Genomic DNA, 19,346 nt, shown 5'->3' on the forward strand with positions numbered 1-19,346 from the left:
CTTTCTCCCTTCTCTGCATTTGGGGTTAGGGACAGGGAGGGAAGAGGGCCTGAGAGCCTCAGCCTTTGCTCACTAAATATGTTTGACCTTGTGAATGCCTCAGTTGCCCCTGTTGGGGAAAAGGGTTAGGAGTTGGAGCCGGGAATCTCAGGGGGAGCTTCAAAGCTTGGTGGAACTTCTGAGACTTAGGAAACGTTAAGGGGTGTGTGTGTGTGTGTGTGTTTGGGAAGAGGTGTTTTTTTTAATCTTTAAGGGTGCATTCTTGAGACACCCGCCCCCCTCAGGACTGAGCCTGGTGCCGCCCTCCCCCCAGTCTCCAGGCCTCATAAATCAAGTTAATCACCACCACCACCACCACCACGGGGTCTCGCGCCCCCTGCCAGCAGGTTTCAGATGCACTAAGAGACAGCCCAAACAGGCAGGGGGCAGTGTAACTCTGAGAGCTGATTGGTCGCTCTTGGCTCCACCCCTCCTCCGGTTTTGGCCCAAGAGAGTGGTGCTGCATCGCCAGCGCGGGGTAGGCGCTCTGTTGCTCGCCGAGGAAGCTCACATCCTCCGGCGCACCGATCTTTCTGATCCTGCCTTTGGAGCAGCTAGATTGCCAACCTTGGCTGCTCCCATAGGCCTGCCGCCCCTTACCTGCGATTGCATATGAACTTTTCTTCCTTCTTTCACACCGTTGTCGTCGGAGTCGTCGAGATCGTCGTGGCGCTCGCGTGATGGCCTTCGTCCGTTTAGAGTAGTGTAGTTAGTTAGGGGCCATCGAAGAAGAAAGAAGACGCGAATAGTGCAGAGATGCTGGAGGTGGTCAGTTACTAAGCTAGAGTAAGATAGTGGAGCAAGACCAGCCAAACCCGTCCGGGGGCGCACGGTCGCCCAGAGGAGGTCGACTCGCCGGTGCTTACTATCGCACCGAGCTCCCTCCGTCCCTCCCTCCGCGGAGGCGCGAGATTGCGGCGCGCAGCGCAGCGCAGCGCACTGACTGCCGCGGGCTCCGCTGGGCGATTGCAGCAGAGTCCGTTTCTCGTCTAGCTGCCGCCGCGGCGACCGTTGCCTTGTCTTCCTCCCGGACGCTTGTGGTAAGTTGGAACCCCGGGCGGCATCGCTAGCCAAGACCTTAACGGTTTAGGCGGGGGGATGGGGTGGGGAGCGGGGACAGGTCCCGGATGGTTGCAGCTTGCAGAACTGCGCTGGCCCGAGCGGCAGGTGGGGGGNACGGGCGGGGCCCGGGGGGCGGGGGGGGGGGGGGGGGGTAGGGAGGGACTCTGAACGCGCAGCTCACGGAGAGACTGGGGTCTCTGGGAGGAGACGAGCTCTTAGTTCCACGGGAGGGGCACTGAAACCTCAAAGGAGGTTGGGAAGCGGGGACTTGAGATGAAGGAGCTGGGCGTTTGGCGGGGGCGGGGGGGGCGGTGGTCTCGAGAATCCAGCGCCGGGATTGCTGAGAGAGAAACAGGAGGCGGGCGTGGGGTCTCAAGAAGTGGAGGGCGGAGGGAGAGTGAACGTGGGTGTCTCTGGGCAGAGGTTCTGGCTGCGGAAGGTGCAACTGAATTGGGGGTACGGGCTACGTTTTTAAGAAATCCGATTTCGGGAAGGTGGGAGGGGGCACAAGGCTTGGGACAGTGGGAACAGAGTCCTGCGAAGGATCTTATATTATATTCTCATTGAAAACCGACCCCAGTTTTCGGAGGGTGTAAGTGAACACCGGTAACTCTGGGGAGATGAACACTGCGGATCTGTGTCTGGGTCTAACAGCTGTGGGCTGAATTTGAACAGCGCTGCTGATGGTCACGTAAGTTTAAGAGGAGAGTATAAGGGCATTCATTCAGCGAGCCTTTTTATTAGTTTACCTAAGTCACTATATTTTGAAGAGGATTGCGGAGAAGTCTCCAGTGCTGCCTCTTATTCGGGTTCCTTAACTCAGATTAACCTGACAAGCAGTCTTAACAGTGTACCTCGGAATTGCTAAGCATAAGAACAGGTTGCTGTTCCTGATGCCACATAAAGTTCGTCATTGAAAAACGTGTCTGTGTGTCCGTTTCTTTTTTTGCGCCGCGCCCTTTGCCTTTTGCTTTCTGTTGGGTAGTATGCGACCTGAGGTGACCAACATTTTGTATTGTGTTCAAGACCCCTTTATTTTAAACCACAGCACTCCTCCACTAAGATTCAGCGGGCGACATTTGGCACTTAGAGAATATCTAATTTGGTCGAGAATCATGGCCAGTACAGCACATTCTTCATTAATATTTACCATCACAAGTCCCATCCAAGCTAACCTCTGGCTGCTCAGCCACTAAGTGCATATGCCCCTCGCCACATACCTTTTAGGCAGGCTAACCGAGGGAACCTCGCTCTAAAGGGAATAGCACGTAGCTAAAACGATTGGGGTTGGGGAAGACGCTGCGCAGTGAGTAACCACTGAGCTCCCCAGTTTGCAGGCATTCATGACCTCATACACAGTGGTGCAAAAGGACATCTGGGTTCTAGAGTTTAAATTTTAATTAAGAAGTTTATCCACATATCAGCCATTCTGACAGTCAAAACACGAACACCGTGGAAACAAGGTGTTATTGTAGTTGACCACGCATGTGTAGACAAAATGAAAAGGGCCAACTGACATGCCCCACGGGGCGGGGGTGGGGGGAAGATTTCTACCATGATCATTGTTTTTTTGTGGGTTTTTTTGCAGTATTTAAGTCACCCTAAATATCATCCTTTAGGAAGAATATTATTTATTTGCACCCTGATACCTTGATCTTTGAGAGTTTTCTCCCCCCCCCACCCCCACACACACACCTCACCCCTGCCACGGGCAGGGGGAATTAAATAGTTTTTTTTTCCCTATATTTTGGGAAGGTGGGTTATAGAACATTTAATTAAATTTTTTAATTCCTTAAATATGTTCTTCTAATCCTCCTGGGGAGGAAATAAAATATTTATTTATTTCATCCATGCAATTTCTTTCCTACTAGCTATTATCACCTACAGCAACAAGCCCAAGGTAAGTCCTGAAATTCCGAAGGTGGATAAGGCTTGTGATTGCAATGTCAAGGTAGGATCTGGGGTGCTTAAGCCAACACTGGCAGTGTTTTTCTATCTGCATAATCTAGAGAAGGTTATTAACCCTTCCTATGCTTTCCTGAGGGAACTATATCTAGGCTGTCTTGGATGAGGATGATGACATTTTTAGAAAATAACATGACAGGCTTTGGTGCAGTATGAGTTCATGGGAAGAGAGGTGAGAGCTGACATTGTTGCGAACCTACTAGATGCCAGGAATGGAGTCAGGAGCATTACATATATACATTATTTCACATGGTCTTCATGGCAAGATCTAGGACGAGGAAAATATTCTCATTTTATTGGTGACATTGGATTTTTTTCCTTCCATCTCTCAAGGTATTCCTGTAGATTAACTTACGGCAATGAAATAAAAAATATTTCTTTGTGCTTTCAAAGCTACCTGGGGGAAAGACGTTTATTTCTTTAACAATACAAGTAAAATCTTAAAAACCTAGCATCTCTGATATAATGTTGGACTCATCCACTAAAGGTTTAAGCAACATGGGCACTCACTCCCAGCAGTTTACAGGTAGTAGATTTCTCCTCTGGAAAATAAATTCTAAAATCATGGGAGATTTGGAAGATTATCACTACCATTTGGAATTTAATTATTTAAGAATATTTCTACATTTAGCTAGTGAATACCTAAATCTGAATAATAAGCTGAAGCCTGCAAGAATTCTCAGTTATTTTACTATCCCATTTATTTCCTTCAAATCAAAGTTATTTCTCTCTGCTCAAGGGAAACACGAAAATTAAAACAAAATTTGAGAGAGAGATCATCCGAAACCAACATTAAGTACCTTCAGCTACTCATTCAATTGCTCAAGGCCTGAGATGGAAGTCGGTGACTGCAAATAAGTCCCAAGTTATAGTGGCTACAGAAGCTTCCGACTTTTTGGCCATTATCATCAAAGAGCCTCTTACCACCCAATTCTTACAGCAGTGGAATACCTCACAAAATGAGAATGTACAGCACTTGTATTGAGATTATTTTAGTAGAGCATCTGGTAAAGATTAGTGTTGTCTGTGTTGTCTGTGGAAGAAATAGTAAATTGGTACCACTAACAGCCTGGATAGCCATGAGCAAACTAGGAAAACTTGGCCATAGGTTGGAGTTAATAACACGTATTATTGTGATACAATAACATATTTTAGTATGTTATGTATTAATGTAGCACTATGTTATCCTACGTGATTATTGTGAAGCACGTGGATATTAAGCATTTAAAATGTTTTAAGTTATTGCGCAAAGCCATATTTGTTTATCATCATTATTTATTTGTCACTGTTGCAGTATACCTATGTTATCTACGATTTGTATCTTGAATCTCAGAAACCTCCAATCACCAGCTCAATGAGTGTTCCATCAATTGATCCATCCATCAGTGGCTTTCTTCAAAACATTTGAAAGCTTCCTCATATACTGACAACATGGCTGCAAAACAGCCTCGTAATCGCCATTTTAAGCAAGTAACATTGAAACCAACCAAGAGGTTAAGCTGCGCTATCATTTAAGTCGGTCACTAGCAGATTTAATCTAATGCTCACACGCAACAACTCTTCGGCAGTCATTTCTGACATTTTTATTCACAAATGATCGAGTAAAAGCAGGAGTTCAAATAAGATGCACGTGAGCTGGAATCTTAATTACATTTTTTTTCTCCCTGTACCCAGCATCTCCCCTTCATCCCATCCAATCCTTTCTCCTTTCAGCTGTGTTTAAGACTGTGCCACCTGCAGTTTACTAAGAAACTTGTTTATTACAGTGTTGTATATATATAGTTGGCATTTCATAAAGTCAGTCTTATTCATTAGCCTTAACTTTGTTCACAGAGGACTGGCTACATGATTGAATTTGAGAAACACTAGAAAGGGCTTTTGGCCCCCAAATTAGTAGCCTTCGTGGTTTTCTGCAGCACTTGAAATTCTACATTCAGGAATTTCCTGCTTTAACCTCGGTTACTGTCTCCTTTAAATACAAACATCCACTTAGAGGGATAGCTTACTTTTGTCATTACCTATTAATAAGTAAGCATAAATTTTTTTGACAGCTGTTGAACAGCCTTTAGAACTGCACGGTACAACAGCCACCAGCCACATACGGCTATTGAAATTGAAATTAATTGAAATTAAGTAAAATGATAAATTCAGCCCCTGTCTCACAGACCACATTTTAGCTATCAACAACCACAAGTGGTTAGTGACTCGCTATCGGATACAGACTAGCTCCATCATTGCAGAAAGTTCTTTTGGACGGCAATGTACTGGAACGGAAGGATCCTCAGCTTTTTCACTGAACACTTCCTTCACCTCCTTGCCATAATCAAAATCTGGAATTTTCCTACTTGGGTTACTCCTACAGAAGATTTCCTCCTTCTTGACAGACCCCTCAAGTGGAGATGGATTAATTCTTATCCTCTCCTTCTCCTCACTTCATGAGTCTTATTACTCTTCCATGTGGAAGGGCTTAATGCTATGGATGAATCTCTCTTAGTTCCATTCTTTTTTTAACTTCCAACACATTAGAACCAGTCTCTTCTACTTTTATTTAGATAATGTTTTATTGATGCTTACAGCATTTCGACATTTCTTTCTTGTCTCTGCTGTTTACACCTTCACTGAATTTTTTGGCGCCTGGTTCTTTCTTACTGTCCATTTTTAATCTTGCCACTTTCTAGAGACTTCATTATTTATGATGATTGCCAAATAACAGTCTAGCCTCATAATTCCTTGACCTCTTATTTTTCCATTATTCCGTAGGCCTGTGGACACACCTGAAACACATCACACATTTTACACAAATTGTAAAATTTTAAGTTGCAGAAATACTATGCTCAGGTTATGACATTCAATACCCACCCACTCTGCACTTTGCTTCTTTTGTACCTGCTCTTGAACCTCATCAAGACTCCCAAGGTGCCCTCTTGGCTTCAATTCATTTTCTTCCTAATCTGACCCTATGCCAGTCATGACGATTCTCATCATCACCCAATACACACTACACTCCTCACTGCCTTTCCACTGCCCCCACCTTCTACTTCCACTCTTTAGGGTTAATCTGTCCTATTTTCTACTCTGATTGCTGAGCATTCCTGGAGAAAACTAACAAAACTACACTTTTATAGTCTCCAACCTCAGCTTGGCCCTCAATACTGCTCAGCAATCCTTCTATAGGCCAACTTTACATGTTAACTTCCTTTCCTATACTCCTAGACACGTGTCCCACACTTCTGCAACTCTTGCCAACTTCTGTATTCCACTCCCATATCCCCTAATTTCAGCAATTTTACTTTCACACTGCACAGAGAAAACAGAAGCAAAGGAGATGTGTAAGGAAGATATCATCTTTAGTAGCTTCTCTCTTCTCTACCTCTAGACATTTGTTTATCACTTCTTTTGCCTTGCCTTGGAAAAATAAGAACCCCTGTTCTTCTCCAAAGTTAACTTCTCCCTTTGTGCACTGGATCCTGTTTTCTTCTATGTCCTAAAGATCTCATCCATGATATAGTCTTCTCTTTTTTAAAAAATATTTATTTCTTTATTTGAGAGAGATAGAGTGAGAGAGGACAAGCAGGGGGAGAGGGAGAGAGAGAAGCAGGATCCTGCTGAGCAGGGAGCCTGATGCAGGGCTGGATCCCAGCACCCTGGAATCACGACCTGAGCTGAAGGCTCTTAACCGACTGAGCCACCCAGGCACCTGATATGGTTATTTTTTGCAGTATCTTACATGGTTCCTTTTGCTTCCTTGCCCTCCATATACCAACTTCTTTTATCTTCCTTATGTTGAAAAATGGTGCAGGTGACTATAAAAATGAAGTATGCTCTGGTGGACAATAAAGGGAGTAGACTTCTGATAAAAAGAGTGAGCAATAGAAGAATCAGGGAATGGAGAGTTAGTTCAAGGCACTTTGGTGCAGCCTGAACTACTGTACAAGTAGCTAGCTGAGCCTGGGAAGGATGAAAGTGAGTAGTGAATGTAGCCTTCCAAAGAAAATGAGGCAGCTTGATTGGGAGTGAGGAAGGGAAGGTGAGCATTCAGAGTGGAATCAGCATTATAATGCAGGATGTGGGGAGTAGGCTCAATATAAAAATCTTAAAAATAAATATTAAATACTACCAAAACCAAAGGTGATGTCAACTAATATCTAGAGAAGACTAGCAATGGCCACACTGACTAGGGTTCTCTTTATCTTTTCATTTTTCTAAAAAATAACTGTTATCTTTAAAGTCATTAGTGAATGCCTATGAGTAAATATCACAGCATTCAAATGTTTTTGTAAGTGTATTTTAAACTCATGTATCTCATTTTATCTCAGTAAATCAAAGACATAATATTTTCAGGTACAGTTTCCTATAATTGAGGTAGGAAGATTTGCCCAAGTTATCAAGTAATTATTCTTCACAAAAGAGGTATAAAAGATGATAGAAATAGCTGTTATTTATTGAAAATTACTATGTACTACAGATTTATAAGAGATTCACGTATATTTGCATGGATAAGCCCCACAATTACCCTATGAGAGGGTACAACTAATATCTGCAATTTGCAGACGGGGAAACTGAGGCACCACAAAGAGGTTAAATAATCCACTTTAACTAACTGAAACCAAGCTTGGGATGTGGCAGTTTGATTCCAGAGACTACGCGTTAAGCAATAAACTCTACTGCCTCCGTTTAGGAATTGGCTAATTTATCTTTCATACTGTAGCCACTAGTCATTGGATAAAACAGATTTGCCTGTGAACATGAAGATATTATTACTGACAGTGTCCGTTAATCATTAACATGCTGTTTGGCAAAGTAATTAGATAGGCATGTAACATTTCATCTGGAGATTCAGCTATCAAGAAAAAAGTAAGGCAAATGAGAAAGTCCTTTTAATGCTGAGGGACTGAGGGACAGGAAGCCTGAATGAAGCTCAGGGTCTTACAGAGACCATTTAAGGATGAAAATAAAATCAGGGAAATAATGCTGTTATGTAGAGGATGACTGGAAAGAGTCAGGTGTCATGAAAGTAAGTTGGACACATAAGTGTGTGTGGTTTGTCCTATACGTGACACCACGACAAAAGCCCTTCAAATTTAGTCCTTCATATACAGTTGCCTACTTAGAATTCAAACAGGAAATTTGAAATCCTGGAGGTCTGAGACTGGAGGGAACAGGAGGGTCATTAAAAATTTTTCTCATGAATCAGAGAGGATTGAAATGTTTGATCCCTTTTTCCATGTAGTACCTTTACACACTGGCATCAGGAGGAATAATTTGATAACCATGGCTTGGAAAATAGATACTGCAGAAAGTAATTGTCAATTTTTCAGTTTACTGATCTGAACTCAGGTAGAAAGACTGTATCCGAGTACAGTACTTAAAGTTAATGAAGAGTTTAGAAGAACATACAGACAAAAAAAAAAGTCTGTATGCTTAAAGGCTTTGTTTATTTTAATTGGTGAAAAAAAACTATTTCCATTTACTGCTTCCATTTTAATGACATAAAAACTGTGACTTGCAATTCGATAATAATTTATTGCTAGAAATTTTGGAGTAAAATGGGAAAGTTCAGTACTGAGGTTGGTGCTCCCCCTCCAGACCTATCTAAATTCTACCTGGTCTTCAAGGTCTGGTTTAAGCCCCACCTCTTGCATAAAGCTTTTGTGACTAGCCCACATATATGGCAAACTCCTTGCCCATAGTAAGTAGTCAATTAACATATCTTGATTAATTGTATTGCCATATATATGCGATTCATCTATATATTTATATCTATCTATCCATCCATCCATCCTCCTAGGAATGTGTGTTCCAGTAGTTAAAGGTGAAAGAAGATAAAGAAATAGAGTAGAATTTCTAGCACACCTGCACAATAACATTTAAGAACTCAAAGCATCTACTAGAATAACAGATTTCTCTGAAATGATGTCATGACATCTCTCTCAACATGTTTTAGAGCAATTAAAAGTTATAAATCTTCTTAAACTAGTTTATGCTAAAGCTTAGCCCTATCATATATGGTTTTAATTTTTCAGTTCACTCACAGGGAAATATATATAACTATAAATATATGTAAATATTTTATAAAATAGATGATAGATATAGATAGGTAGATAGATAGATATAAAAGAAAGAGACACTCCATTCTATTGACCACATACATGTCTGGTAAAGGTAATGATCAATGATTAGGATCAATTCCATATTCTGGCTGTAGCATTACCTTGTTTTTTACCTTTTAATTAGTAACCTCAAAGGTCTACACTCATTTTGTGGTACGAGTTGATGGTTCAGAGTGGAGCAGAACTTTTTCTTTTTAAAATAATAATTCCCAAATGCCTTTGCAGCAAATAAATTTTTAAACAAGAGCTTTATTGCCTCTTTTTATAATGTGATAGGAAATCAGAGGTTACTATTAATGAATTGCTATGATTGGTAAAATCATGACTCTGTTAGGTTTTTCTAAATCTTAGATTAGAAAAAGAGTTTATTTTAATGCTTTGTGGCTTGTAGGTAGATTGTTCTAGAATTTTTTTTGTTTGGTTAGTCACTGATTCCCAAAGGGCTAATACCCCCATATCTTAACATTATTAAATGTAATGTCAGTCTAAAATAGATGCGGAGAGAAATTGATGACTTTATTATTGGTGGAAGTAAAACAAGAAGGATCTGTTATCTCTACAACAAGGTTTTTTTAAACCAAGTTTTAAAAAAGCATAAATGAGATGGTTTCTCAATAGACTTATTTCTCTAGTCTTTTCATCATGCTTCTATTCCTATTTAAAAAATCACTGTCAACAAATGGATAGAATTGATGATGTATGGTAGAGTTATAAGCCCCAAAACTACTCATGGATATAATGACTCTTTTCCTCTCTTTGGAAGATATCTTCTGTTAGGATTGTTACTTCTTTTTTCTTTAGATCATTTTTATTGTGGTAAAAAACACATAACATAAATGTTACCTTCTTAACCATGTTTAAGTGTAGAGTTCGGTAGTATTAAATATATCCTGCAGTTGCACAACCATCACCACCATCCATCTTTGTAATTCTTTGCATCTTGTAAAACTGAAACTCTATACCCATCACATAATTTCCCCTCCACCCCAAGCCCCTAGCAACCACTGTTATACATTTTGTCTGATACAATGACTCTTGCTTTCCAAAATCTTAAGTTAGCACGTGCTGATTCGTTAGTCTGAACGTTCATTACCTTCCTTTCATTGAGTAATGGTCTACCTCAACTTCTCCTGCTTCTAATACCAAACCTCAGCCAATTATCTAAATGTTTTGTAAGTCTATTAACAAAATTCATGACCCATGTTTATCTGTCAAATTAGTCAACTACATAATGAAGGTGAATAAAAAGCTTGTAGCAATTATGGGATTTCAGCAAGTATTTGTTGAGGGCCTACTGTCTGCTTAACATTTCACTGGATGTTAGAGAAATGATACACATATTACACAGTACTTCCCTGAAGAGGCTAATAGTCCTGTTAGACCAAAAAGACAATTCCATATAATAATACAGTGCTGCAGGGCACCTGGGTGACTTAGTTAAGCATCTGACTCTTAATATCAGCTCAGGTCATGATCTCAGGGTCATGAGATCATGCTCCAGATGGGGCTCTGCCCTGAGCGTGGAGCATGCTTAAGATTCTCTCTTTCCCTCTGTCCCTTCCTACCTGCTCGTGTTCTATCTCTCTCCCTAAAATAACAATAATAATAATAATAATAATAATAACAGTTCTGCAATTTATGGAATAGACAACATCGTCTTCTTCCCTTCCTCCCTTCCTATTCAGGAAATATGAAGGGAAAATGCGCCAGTCACTTGTTCTGCTTGGGCCTCAGTTTCTACAACTATAAAATGAGAGGGTTGTACTAGGTGATTTTTCTGTAAGGATCCTTCAAACTAACCTTTTTGTTACAAACCAGAATACAGAAACCACTGAGGTTAAACGACTTAAATTCCTAAGGTTACAAATCTGGAGACATAAATTATATGAATATATAAAATAGGGAAAAGAATATGGAGAAAACTCTCATAGATTTTATCATTCGCATGAAAACAGTTAGAATTTAATAGTTAAAAACCATTGAAAACCTAAGAAGATAATACATTGTAATAAAGTAATTTGCTATTTTTACCTTAGTTTTGTACTTTACTTTGGGTAAGTACAATTTTCAGAAGAGCAGCCAAATGTGTTCATATCTAGAGTAGATATTCTGAGTCTCTTGATTTAGATGAAGCAACAAGATCAAATAAAAGTACATTTATTTCTTTTTTTTAAAGGTATTTTTATTTATTTCCTTCTGTGAGAGAGAGAGAGCACAAGAGCAGGGGGAGGGGCTGAAAGAGAAGCAGGCTCCCTGCTGAGCAGGGAGCCCAATACGGAACTCGATCCCAGGACCCTGGGATCATGACCTACGTCGAAGGCAGACGCTTAACTGACTGAGCCACCCAGGCGCCCAAGTATATTTATTTCTGTAGCACAATACAGAATACATTTATGGCAACACTTACATTGTTAGAATTTAAAAAACACTCTATCCCTCCTCCCACATTTCTTTACTATTTTCATGAAAATTGAAATAATGCTTGTTCTTTCTGCCTTGGAGTCATTCTTGGATCACCTTTTTCCATTTATTCTCAGTTAAATCCGTCCATATGGCTTCTAAATTATTTTTACAAAATGCTGCTCAAAAGTTTCCCTCTTTTCATTCCCATGATGATTATAGAATCTTAGGGTTAGTGCCTTAAGGCTCACTTCAAATGACTCCCCAGTTCCATTTTTGAACCCTGTACATCTCCCATGCATACCACAATGCCACAAAATCATGCTGCTCAACTTCTGGGCAAAGCATATGTACAGTTAATAGCAATCAGATGCCAAGGTAGCTGTCAAATGTCAAGGTGAAATAAAAAGACCGCAAGGTGGGTCATGACATAATGAACTCCAGGTAATGGGTCACATTAGGAAATAATTGTAAACAGTCACATTCTTAATTCAGAGAAAGATGTACTGTTTAATTAAGGTGGGGTTATGGAGGAGACTAAGGGCATTATGCAGATTATAAAACCAAGAAACAATAAGTAAAATTAAAATGCATTATGATTTTGTGTGTGCAGTGTAAAGGGACTACTGGTCATAAAGAAAAAAATTATCTAGTTTGGGGCACCTGGGTGGCTCAGTCAGTTAAACGACCGACTCTTGATTTCAGCTCAGGTCACGATCTCAGGGTTGTGGAATGAAGCCCCATATCAGGCTTCACACTCAGCGGGGAGTCTACTTGAGAGTCTCTTCCTCTGCCCCTCCCCTCACTCATGCATGCTCTCTCTCTATCTCTCTAAATAAATAAAATCTTTAAAAATTATCCAGGTTGACACCCACATGCATAAGAATAGTAAAATTTGAATTTCAAATATGAACTAAAATGGACATCATTAATTGTGCTACTTACATGGCACTTAGTACACTGTATTGTGTTTGGTTTTGTTTGTTGTTTTTTAGGATTCAAGGTCTGTCTCCTATGTGCCAGGCTCTGTGTTCAAGGTTTTATACACATCATCTCATTTTTTAATTTGAGTCTTATCTTTCCTATTGGATTACGAAATCACAGAGGACAAAATTATATATTATTCATGTTTATACCTCTACCCCAACTACCCTCTGCATACATCATTACACATTGTGGGCTCTTAAATATATATTTGCTGAATAATTAATATGTAAGAGCCATGAGCACTGTGGAGAAAGGTTTGTAGAGTACAATTTTAGAGTTAAATGACTTGCATTCTAGTCTTTTATGAGTCTCTATGTTCTTACCTGTTAAAAAAGTAAATCAGACTGAATGGCTTACTAAGGTCATTTCCAATGCTACAATCTATGAAAATACCAGCAGTTTTGTAGTTCTGAAAATCCACTTCAAATAATAACGCTCACGTAGTTGATTTTTATAGCATGGAAGATAATTGTCATAACTCTTCTTCAACTACTTAAGAATTCCTTAAGCAATCTAAAGCCAAACCTCACTTAGGATCTTGATCTTGTCCTTTTCCTTTCACTCCAGGGCCTGAGTTTGAAATGATTCAGTATGTAAAGACTACTAAATGAGTGAAAATGTCCCTTCTTTTTGTCTTTTATTGCTTAAAGCAAATTTAAGACATCAGCGGCTCTCAATCACAAATTAAACATAACCATTTTTAAGTAGTTTAAATTAAACTGTCTGCAGCTACAGTCCCTCCACAAGAGTTCATTAATATCTTGCTGAATATCAGTGTTGTCAATGCTTAGTTTATGATTGAGCCTCATGCTTAGAAATTGTCTTTTTCTTTAATGTATTCCTAGATTTAATTGGGTATGTAAGCTATTGCTTTATAAAGGGCTTCAAAAGAAAAGGACATTTGTGGGCAGATACTCATCTCGAGGCCTTTAATTACGTTTCATATTATCCTTTTCCCCCTGTATCAGAACCTTTCTTTTATGGAGAGTATTCAATTTGCTGTATTTGTATTCAGAACTCTTGAGTCTTTGAGCATGACCGCAGATGGTTGGATGGAGAATAGGAAAGGTCATTTATAGCTTGTTCATGACTTCTTTTTGTGTTCTATTTTGATTTCTAATTACTTTCTCCTGAAAATGATATGAAGCTCCTTTATTACTATCTTTAATGAATCTAACTTTATACCATTTATGTTGACATAAAGAACTTTTAAAGCAATTATTCAAACTTTGGTCCTCAACCAGATTTTAACCTGTGGCACTCAAGCCTACTTTAGATCTAGCTGAATAATTTTTTAAATTTCTATCATCATCATCACTTTAAAAATATTTTTTGAAGCTGAATTACACCAACATTGTAATAACATGACAGAGAATATAGCATTTATTCTTAGAGTCGCAGAACTGTCAATCCAGTATTTAACAAACATTTTTTGTGTGATATGGTTCCTACATAGAGGAACTTGCATTTTATTTGGCACGATGAAATATATACACGCACCATCACCTGTTCTTCGGATAGCTGAGAATATGAAATTGGATCTCTGGAAACAGATTAAGCCTGAAGATAAAGGAGTATGGACCAATCCATACTATTCTGGCTTACCTAAATTTCAGAACTTTCCAGGGGAGAGAAGGTTGTAGAGAGAAAAGAACAGAGGTCAAACAGTAAGCATTGATTACGTAAAGCTTTGAGGAATATCTAAGAGCCATATTTTTCTCGGATTCTTCAAAATGAAACAGGTTTTCTCCTCCAACTTTATACATTATTACATTCAATTATTGCTAAGGTTCTGTTTAACAGTACATTTGACAGAGTATTCCAAGGCCTTCCAGGAGAGGAAACAACACTTAAGTTGTGATCTCCAGTAACTTGGAGTGCAGTTAGAGATCCAATATATGAGCCCTTACATAAAGGATTTGGGGGGCAAAAAAGGTCACTATTAAATTAAACTTAGAAAACTTTCAGGGAACAGAGTAAACAACAACAACAACAACAAAAGAAATTGTATGGGATTAAAATGCTGATATAAAAACCTTTTTGCCCCAAACCCCAAGGAAGGAATATGAATTCAGATAAACTTTCTCAGGTGCCTTGTTCACTATCATCTAAACATATCATGACCAAATCTCTTTTTTACTGACTCACAGAACTTCTCAGAGGCATAACATTTTTGCAAAAAACAAAATACCTCCGTGAGCCTGGAGTCATCCATGCTCCACCTTGTTGCTCTTAACTTACTTAAAAAATAATTAGCAAACACGAGTTCAGCACCTCTGTCTATCTAGTAATGGATGAAGTTAGTTGAATAGTTCAAGTGGAAATAGTAAGCTTCTTACAAGTAGTAGTCATATGAATTATTTCTTATTAGCAAACCCTTAGATATCTGAATTATACCTTGGCTTATATTACAAGTAAGTAAAGGATGAGCTGGAGATTAGACTCTCAGATAAAATCAGTTGTCTGAATATCAAGTGACTATTAATTCTCAATGCCAAAAGAGTCATTCATAATTATTAGATAATTCATTGAACTTGATATTTTTCAGAATATTAGCAAAGTACTTCACAATTCCAAAATACAAGGATGACATTATGAAAGCATTAACACATTAACACTAAGCATTTTAATAAAGCAATACAACTAAAGTATACTGATAACATTTGTAACAGACTTACAATTGCTTGTGCTCCAGTGATAAATAAGTTAGGGCTTAGAGAGGACCCCTGACTTGTTCCAGGTTCCACAGATAATTATTTGGCAGAGCTTGCAAAGAGAACCCAAATCTTTTAAATCTGAAATCAGGTTTTTCTCCACCATGGTCTACTGCCTCTTGAAGACTGTGTGGCATAGTAAATGAAAGCTCTTAAAATTTTGACTACATCATACTGTCCTTGAGAATCTTGTCATGCTTCATAAATCCAGAATAAACAGAAACTGAATTTACATTATTGGCTTCAATAATCAGAAAATTAGTAAAAGTATGTGAATACTTTCAAGATTATGACTTTTATTCTTACTAAGTAAGACATCTTATGTGTATATGATATGATATATATTATATGCATATTTTCATCACAAGAGAAAAAGAATCATGTAAAAGACAAATAAGAGTATTTTTGAGATTCAAATTAGATGACTGACCAGTTGACAGACTGTGTGCACTTATTTATGTTAGCCTTTATGTTTTTAATTTGCTAGAGCAACTGAAGTCTGAAACAGCTCAAGTCTGGATGATTCCTTTCTATAAATTACATCTCTTGAAATGTACAAATGCAGGCATGAGTCACCAGCTACAGAATTCCAGCTTTAATCCATTATGCCATTTTTATAAGGAAACAAACCGGTGACCTTCATGTGGTTTCAAGGACAATGAAACTGTGAATTACAGAGTATGGAAAAGATGTGATCATAACACGAACAATCAAATGAGTTCAGTGGTACAATCTAAAATGTAAAAAAAAAAAACAAAAACAAAGTACATTTTATAGAATGAAGTCTGTTTATTTTTGTGATTCTTTTTCCATTATTCACTTGCATGTATGCCTTGCATATACTGGATTGATTTGAAACCAAATTGGAACATTCACATATCTCATAAGCAAGTTTTAAACAGTTAACTTTCATTTCGATTGTGCCTGGCAGAAACGGTAACCGGAAGGAAAATGCATAGCCCAAGAAAATCTGCAATGTAGGTTTTTTTGAGTGGTTTCAATTTTCTATTGATTCAACCTTTTGTCAGAACTTTTAAACTACAACATTATTGAATTTGTTACTTATATTTACCGTTCCATCTAGGTAATACAGAGCAGAATCTCTGAGGCAGGACGTGGCTCAGGAAAGAAGTCGTCGGTACCTCTCATAAAAAGGGGAGAAGAAGGGAAAGGAATTAACAAATATTGAGACCCTGCCCCCATCCTAGCCAGCACTTTTGACAAAATACATATATTCCCTCATGTAATTTTCACAACAGCCCTAATAAATAGGAAATGGAGACACTGAGAATTTAAGCCACGTGCCCAAACACATAACTCATGGAAGGTGGAGCCAAGAATCAAGCCCAAGTCTGTCTCACTAGAGAGGCTGGGTGTACTTTTTCCATGGCACCTTGATTAACAGCCTTAAGTTTTAAAAATATGCCAAGTGCTCATGCCCAAAATATACTCTCAGTGTAACATTTACTTAGTCACGGGACAATATTTGCAAAGAACTACATAAGTGGAAAACAAGTTGGGAGGCACCATTTATCGACTTTTACAAATCAAGTATGTGTGTCTTTTCAAAGATTTCAGTTTATTTTTAAAGGTGAGGGAATCATTATTTACTAATAGGAATAACGATGGAAAAAGTGTGCAAAATGTTATCTAATAATAGTAATTGGCAACGAAATAGGAAAATGGTAGAAATGAGTCATAATATGAAAAAAAAACCCTAACAGATTATTTAATTAGAGGCCTTTGTGATTAAGAGCATTTGGAGTATGTAAAGGTAAAAAAAAATAAAAATAAAGCATTTGGAGATGGGGTTTAAGATTAGATGAGGAGTATTATAATATTTAGTCAATACTAGTTATTATTGTTATCTACATACTCTTTACCAGACAGAAAGCAAGTGTTCTTAGTTTGGGGAATAGTTCGAAGAGCAGTTTAAATATGTTTTAGGGTCTGAGCATTCTCATTTATGAGGATAATAATTTGTGACTTGCAAGATTGTTCTAAGGATGTAATGCATAATGTATACATGGAAGCTAGCTCATGATAAACTCTCAATAAACAATAAAGAAAAGACCATACAGATTTACCTTAAGTTCTCCCAAATCACATTTACTAGGAAAAAAAGGCAGTCATAATAACACAGGGAACGTTTGAGTACAGATTCCATGAAATTCCATTCTGCTCTTATATCATAATAAATGGTTCTCTTTTCATCTAAGTTAGTATATAATAGTTATACATTCTCATAATTCAACAAGCTCAAGTTTAAACATGACATCTGCATTTTCAGTGCAAAGCCTATTAACGTCAAAGTAAAGCTCCCATTTTATGCCTGTCTATAACTTTAAAATGTTTTCTTTTGGTATTTTGATAATATGTTTTGTACTGAGTTTTTCCTGTGATTTTTACAGTGAAGCTTGTCACTTCCAGTTGCATAAATATTGTGACTAACTGGTTTTTTAATAAAAATAAAACATACCAAACAAACCCACCTGCGATCTACAAATATTTTAAGAATCCGTTTCCAAATGCTATTCAGAGCAAAAGCCTATAGAGTATTTAGAATCTGTCACTAGTTTTCAACTGAATTCTGACTTTCTTTGCTTTAAAAAAATTTAATGAAAATCACCAGTTGTATATATGCCAGTATAATTTAAACAAAAAGGGGCTGAAAGGAAGCTATGAGCTTGCATAACAAGGTACAAAACCCCCATCAAATGACATGTAATGAGCATCAACTGTGAATGGAGGAGCTAAGATGAAGTTTTGAACACAATTTTTCCCCATAATAAAGAAAGTATAGAGTTTCTTCTACTTGGTCATTTACTGGATGCTTAGAGACTTGGCACTTTCCCCACCAGAGAAGTCACTGGAATGTACGGTTTGGTGTTAAGATAAATGATTTAAAAAGAGTCATTTCAAATAGAAAAGTTTGCATCATTCTGATTATACATAAACACTGAATATTTGCTGATGTGAGATAGTGGCCAGATAAAAATTGACCTTTGAGTCTATCTTATTCAATTAAAAAAGATTTCATCATGCTTTAGTTGTCTTGCTATATTTGTCATAGTTTAGGGTTTGTTTTTTTTTTAACGTTCTGCCCCAGCTTCCACATCACTACAAAATGTTGACACATTTTGTTTACACATGCAGAACTGTAGGTATTAGCATTATCATTTTTTATTTAAAACCTGGCCTTTCATGATTCTTAGATGTATAAATGTTAGATGTATCACATGGTTATCATGTGAAATTAATGTATTTCCTTTCAAAGTCATTTTAAGATCTGATTTTTCATTGGAGGTCATGGATTCAACCCCAAATCTCTTTTACCAGTTTTACTGAAATATAATTCGCATGCTATACAAGTCACCCATTTTAAAGCATACAATCCAATGGTTTCTAGTATACCCACAGAGCCATATAACCACTGTCACAATTTAGAATGTTTTCATCATCCTCAAAAGAAACCCTGTGTACATGTCACTCCTGACTGCCTTACCTTCCACCCCCACCCAGGCCCACCCCAGCTCTGGCCACCCAGAAATCCTTTCTGTCTCTAAATATTTGTTTATTCCGGGCCCTGAAGACTTTTGACAGATGTACTTGCTGGGAATATCAGAGACGTTGTTTCCTACTAAGAAGAGTTGGCAAATAGAACAAAAGAAAATTTGTGGTTAGATTCAGGTAATAGGGTCTTGATTAATCTGGGTAAATCCTTAATTTTTTTACACTTCTGAATGTAATAAAATTTTGTATCTGAGTTTCTATCATCTATATTTTTGTTACTCAGTTTTTATTTTAGTACCACAAAATCAATAAAAAGGAAGGCATCCATATTGTACTCCTGTTCAAAATCAATTGATTTCAGAAAACTTCTGGTTTCAAACTCTGGAAATTTCCATTTTCAGTCCATTTCTTTCATTTTTCCCATGCTATCCAATCAGCACTTGCCAAACTTGACTCTCCTTTCCAGAAAGGAGGCATTTACATCAGAAAACTTTTAGGTGTGTGGTATTTGCAGCTGATTCAAGCTTGCCATCTTTTTTTTTTTTTCTAAATCTCT

The 19,346-nt window shown here is 38.2% G+C and overlaps 1 protein-coding gene across 1 annotated transcript in view; it reads left to right on the forward strand.

The window, feature by feature from the left end:
* The first annotated feature begins 949 nt into the window (after positions 1 to 949).
* The window catches only part of HTR2C (5-hydroxytryptamine receptor 2C), a 269,781-nt gene continuing 251,384 nt past the window's right edge, over positions 950 to 19,346 (forward strand). The window contains exon 1 of the mRNA XM_002924491.4: positions 950 to 1,079. The gene's annotated coding sequence lies outside the window, so the exon portion shown is untranslated. The remainder of the gene's footprint in view (positions 1,080 to 19,346) is intronic.

The sequence above is a fragment of the Ailuropoda melanoleuca genome, chromosome X, assembly GCF_002007445.2.
Source record: "Ailuropoda melanoleuca isolate Jingjing chromosome X, ASM200744v2, whole genome shotgun sequence".
Lineage (NCBI taxonomy): Eukaryota > Metazoa > Chordata > Mammalia > Carnivora > Ursidae > Ailuropoda > Ailuropoda melanoleuca.